Raw genomic sequence first — 5,613 nt, 5'->3', positions numbered from 1 at the left:
AAGAAAATGTCAACTATCTGCAGATTATAAAGGGTTAGTGACTTGCTATTTTTTTTTGCTGAAAATGGAATTTGATGTATGAAACAGTGGGAAGCGGTGGTTTTTTCTCTTTGCCTGATTTCCCTAATGTATATCGGGTTGTTTATACTCAAAATTGTTTCAATTCGGAGCTCGTGGGCCGAACATGGGGACGTTAGATAGATATATCATTTCATGGCTTAAAGAGTGGCTTCAAAACCTGATCAACTGGATGGTTTTAGGTGTTTACAATAATTCAGTTTGGAGAATGTATATTGTGGTCAGTTTGCTATTTTAGTTATCTTTAAAGTTTCAATTACTTTTGATCAACTAAGCGGTTTCACATTATATGTGAAAAAAGGTATTTTTCTTTTTCTTTTTTAATATTGAGCAAGCATTTGTATATACTCATCATGGCTGATGCCATGAGTAAATTTTATCCCTAATCTTGCAAATTGTCAATGTAGAATGACATCATTATTTGATTTACGTTTCACCATTAATCAATGTTTTGGTCATTTTAGGTCCAATTTTTATGTTTTATTTAATATTTATTTTGAAAGCTCTCTAAGTTAGACTTCTTGGTTCAGGTAATGAGTATGTGATGGCAAGACGGACTTCTTGGTGGGCTATCGGATCAAATTTGAGAGCTCCGGGAATCCATTGAGTTGCCTTTGATGAATCTGAAGCTCTTTATAAGGGTCGGCATTAAACCGCCAAAGGTACGAATTGATAGCTTTAAAAAATAATATTTTTCAAACTTTATATGAAATATGTGTATTTTCCCTGCGATTAGGGTGTTCTTCTTTATGGACCTCCTGGTACGGGCAATTTCATAACCGAAGTTAGCGGTTTGAGTGGGAAAATCCGGTCAAAGATGTGCTGACAGTGGGTATGGGGGCGATGATTGTGAGCCATTTGAGAATCCTCGCGATCAACAATATGGCGGTGGAGATCTTGGAATGGGAACACAACATAACGCGAATTCTTGAGAATTAGGGTTGGATGAATTCTTCAAGAAGGTGACAAATTTACTTTTCATTTTCTTCTCTTTTTTGAATTTTTTTTATTTATACATGTCTAATTTCATTAGCTTAATCCATTATTGTTTTTTTCTTTTAACAGGTTCAATCCATTGAGAAACAATATGAGAAGTTGAATAAACTACTAAAAAATTATAGGTCTTTTTGAGTTGTCTTTAGAATAAATTTTTTTCATGATATAGTAATAATTATATAGTAATAATTATTACTGAAATAATTGTGCTAACAAATTTCTATACAGGATGCCCATGAGGAGTCAAAGGGTGTAACCAAGGCTGCTGCTATGAAATCTAAACTTCAATTCTTTTATTTCGGTTCTGTTTTTATTATATTTATATCACTACTATCTGCTCGAAGAAGGTCAAGTGTCCTACTATCCTCACAATTTAATCAAAAACATTCCAAATATTGTTATTGAATTAATGGTTAATTGTTTGTTAATATGCACCAATCAAGCAACACATGGAGAAAGATGTTGACAACGTTGGAAAAGTTGCACGGTTTATTAAATAAAAATTGAGGAACTTGACAAGGAGGTTAGAATTTTAGATCATATACATCATATGTTTAGTTTTTGTGCTTTTACAAAATTAAATTATTTGACGTATAACTCTTACTTTTAATCATCAAACAGAATTTGACAAATAGACAGAAACCCGGGTGTGGAAAAGGAACAGGAGTAGACCGATCAAAAACCGCAATCACACTGTAACGTACTATGCTCCCTTGGTTAATTTATTATAAATGGAAGAAATTGGTTGAATTTTAAAGTTAATCTTTATTGGTAATGAATTAATGATCTTCATTTGCACTTCACTGAAAAAACGTTTAAAGACAAGATGTCTGAATTTCAGGTATTGTATATACTTTTGATCCTCTATTATTTATCTGTTGTATGTAGTTTCTCAACTTTTACAAAATTTTTTAGGCTTTAAGAGAGAGTATTCATCAAGAGCACCATGAAGTGGTCGAGAGGCGTATTTATACAGATTTTGAACTTAACTTAAACATCAAAATTGTAGTCGGAAACTTACGTTTTCCCAATCACATTTATTATATAGCTTAATAATATGTTGTTTACTCTGTTTCAATCACGGGAACCAAGGCTGATTAAGAGGTGTTTATTTATATATTCTCAAGCAATCTTTATTATTTAACAAAAACCATACACGTACATGTTTTACTGAAACAATTTTGCAGACAATTGATCGACTTATCGAGACTGCAATTTATATAATCAATCACGCTTTAATGAAAGTTGTTGCTGAACAAACACCTATATAATTCTTTTTGTGTTGTTACTGATCTTTAATTTGCTTTCATAATTACCTTAGCGTCGATTTTTTGGCTGCAGGTCATTGATATCGAAGACAAGGAGATCAAAGAATTAACTGGATTCAGGGTTTTTGTTATTGCTGGTATGCTAAGATTGAGACATAATTATACTTTTATGGTAAATGAATTAATACAAGTATTTGGTAAAGTATTGAGGTTTTGTTTTTTTAAACTGTTGATTTATAGAGAGGCATGAGTGGAGTAGGTGGTTTGAGTGGGAAAATCTGATTGAAGATAGGCTGTCAGTGGTATGGGCGGCGATGATTGTGAGCCATTTATAGTAAAGGAGGAGGATTTCCAGTTTCATTCCACGGTAAGCGCTTATTTTATTTTTGTTTTTTAAATACAGTTGTAAGTAAACTGGGAACTCACATGGTTTACTGTTTTTTTTTTTGTTATGCGCATTCAAAGGAATTTAGCATTAATATAGATTTCGCAACCACAACCAGTTTAGAGGTTCATATAATAACCGGTTTGTTAATTGAAACTGAAACCAGTTAATAACCATTAGAGTAGCAAGTGGTTAATGATATTTAGTAATGGAACCGGTTATTAACCAATTTTTTAACCGGTTTTAACGGATTTACAGATTAACCGAATAAACAAAAAATGGAAAAACCGGTTAATTAACCCACTGGTTATTAACCGAACATGTTAAAAAACCAAAAACGCCTTAGAATTCGATTTTTGGCTTTATTTTCTATTAATTGAAGTTTAATTGTTGTGATTTGTGTTAACACAGACTGATCGGTTGGAATTGTAGCTCTCATTACAGTAAGTAATTTTGTCATTCCTCCTAATACCATCATTATAGAACTGTAGATTGCTGTGAATAGGTTCTGACATTTTCAATATATGAGATGGTTTTTGAATCAGAGTAATAAGGTATGTGTAGGTGAAACTGAAGCTATGTCAATTATCTTAATATTTAGATGTAAAATACAATTAATTTGTTACTTTTTGTTATTGACAAGTCAAATGAACAGGCTAGGAATGACGCTATCTTTAGAGGTCTTCAAGCATCAGTGGGGAAGATAGTTGAGAAGGTTAAAAGAATTAGCTTTCTTTGGATAAAAGCCCGAGCAAAGGATCAATCGCTCAACTGGGAAGATTGGTGCAGGTTTGACATCTTTAGGGACAATGGGTAGCTTGTGTTGGCATGGGGTTTTGTTTATTGTAAGCTTATGTTTTTGTTTTCAGTTTGGTGTAAGTTTCCGTTTGGTGGATGTATGTTTGGCGCTAGCGCCTTGCTAGAATTTGAATAAAGTTTACGTTGGTTGTTCAAAAAAACATTGGGTTGATGGATAAAAGGGTCTGGTCTTGTATTTTAATTTTGTTTGATTTGACAATAAGGTGTTCAGTTTGTCTTATCTTATTTTGATCCCTTAAAGTAAACACGGGCTCTGATGTTTAATAATAGGAGGTTGCATCAATATTGCTGCATTCCTTTGCGTGTCATGAGCATATAATGAGTTTGACTCAGTATTGCCTTTACATATAGGATTTTTTCTAAATTAATTGATCTTACTGTTTAGATCAGTTCATTTATTGGGTCACCAGAACATTGTGATTGATTTGGTAAAAAAGTGCCTTTACTTATAATATGTTGTTTCCATTATTAGTTTATTTGATTACATCTAACTTACATACTATGATTGTGTTTTTACATAATAGTTAATTTGAACATAAATAATTGATTTTTTGTTAAAGCCGCGTTTAACTAGACAAAGATGGGAATGTAACGAGTAAAACAACAAATGTAGTCTACAAGGAAGTTTTTTCCGGCATTTAAATAGTTTTCTGTTTTTTTCTTCCAATGTATGCGTCTGTACAGAACATTTCATTTCAAAGTAAATAATATGGTTTTGGTTGAAGCCCGCGTATTACGCGGGCATTAACCTAGTTAGTACTTATAAGAAAAAATAAGCAAATAAATATAGCCGTTCATTGATACGCAAAAGACCTTTTAGAAATAATATCTATAGCAAACATACAGAAACCTAAGTGTCAGTTGATCTTGAGCTCCTCCTTTTTCACACAAGCAAGAAGTGCAGAACGTTTAGGTCTGTCCAGCTCTCTCTTGACCATACTATGCTTTTTGTGGAAGCCCTCTGGTAAACGGATGCCTATAATACTGTGTTCATTCTTTCTTATTCCTTCGATGAAGAAAGTGTCGTAATTGAAAAATGTCTTTATGTCTTCTCTCTTCCATTCAGAAAATTCATAAAGAGAGGGTATGAGTAGGCCTTGCTTGGTTAACTTCATCTCCTCGTGTTCATAGATTGTTATAAGTGTGAATAGCTTTTCAGCTGTCTCTTCCTTACGGATTGAGAATACATTAATAGGAGACAACATCGCTATTACAGGGCATAATTCCCTACCTATAATCGATCGATCAGCAAACAAATCTGAAGAACAAACAAGATATATATCATAATATATAATTCATCCACTTAGCTGCATCAGATAGGGTTAAAGGAGGGTGAAAAGGAACTACCAGAGTAAGGCCAAGCGCGTTTAGTCGAGATGTCACGGAAATTAGCGGTGATGTTAGCGATGATTTTAGTCATGATGTCATCTTTGTTAGTAAACTGTGTTTTGTCTTGGATGAACATGTTATGTTGATCAGCACATGCCCTCATGTCCTCTTTTTTTAGTCCAGGCATATTAAGTTTTATTGTCACATTTTCATCAATGCTTAGGCGTAAGGATCTTGTTTCAGCAGTCATTTCCATACTAAAGTGTATTGAAGAAATATGGGGACACAGGATTCTTGGCCATGATTGATCATAGAAATCTGAAATCCAACAAGATTCATTAACTATATTACCACATGTTTGTATGAGAAAATACATCCATGGCATCAGAAAACTGCATCAAAAACATGCTAACAGGCGAGAAAAGAAGATGAAAACTACCATCTACTGGCAAAGTAGCATAACTCCTCTGGATGCTAAGAAAACGAGATGCAGAGACGACTGTTGGACGGAACGATCTTGCGATTGGGTTGGAAGTAATGAGGCGCAGCGAGGAAGCCATCTCGGATCAGCACTGTAACCTAATGACTAATGAATCACTACGGTTATAAGCTATATACCAACTGGGAATTTAGGGTTTTGGTGGAGTTTCTTGGGGAAGAAGTGTCATATATTTACATTAGGGTTTATCCTATAAAACCGAATATATTTCTTTTTCAATTGTTCTATTTTAGAGCTAT

At 33.6% G+C, this 5,613-nt stretch overlaps 1 long non-coding RNA gene and 1 pseudogene across 2 annotated transcripts; both read left to right on the top strand.

The window, feature by feature from the left end:
• Positions 1-899: 899 nt before the first annotated feature.
• On the top strand, positions 900-2,345 carry LOC110869929 (annotated as a pseudogene).
• Positions 2,346-3,137: 792 nt separating this feature from the next.
• LOC118479384 lies at positions 3,138-3,684 on the top strand. Of its 2 annotated transcripts, none has more exons than XR_004864355.1 (3): positions 3,138-3,170; positions 3,233-3,281; positions 3,371-3,684. It is a non-coding gene; the product is annotated as an uncharacterized LOC118479384 (long non-coding RNA). The 2 variants fall into 2 exon arrangements; XR_004864356.1 differs by having other exon boundaries at positions 3,219-3,281.
• Positions 3,685-5,613: the final 1,929 nt, after the last annotated feature.

The sequence above is a fragment of the Helianthus annuus genome, chromosome 8 (genome assembly GCF_002127325.2).
Source record: "Helianthus annuus cultivar XRQ/B chromosome 8, HanXRQr2.0-SUNRISE, whole genome shotgun sequence".
Classification (NCBI taxonomy): domain Eukaryota; kingdom Viridiplantae; phylum Streptophyta; class Magnoliopsida; order Asterales; family Asteraceae; genus Helianthus; species Helianthus annuus.
Note: the sequence above shows the minus strand (reverse complement) of the source record. Positions and strands in the feature narration are given on the sequence as shown.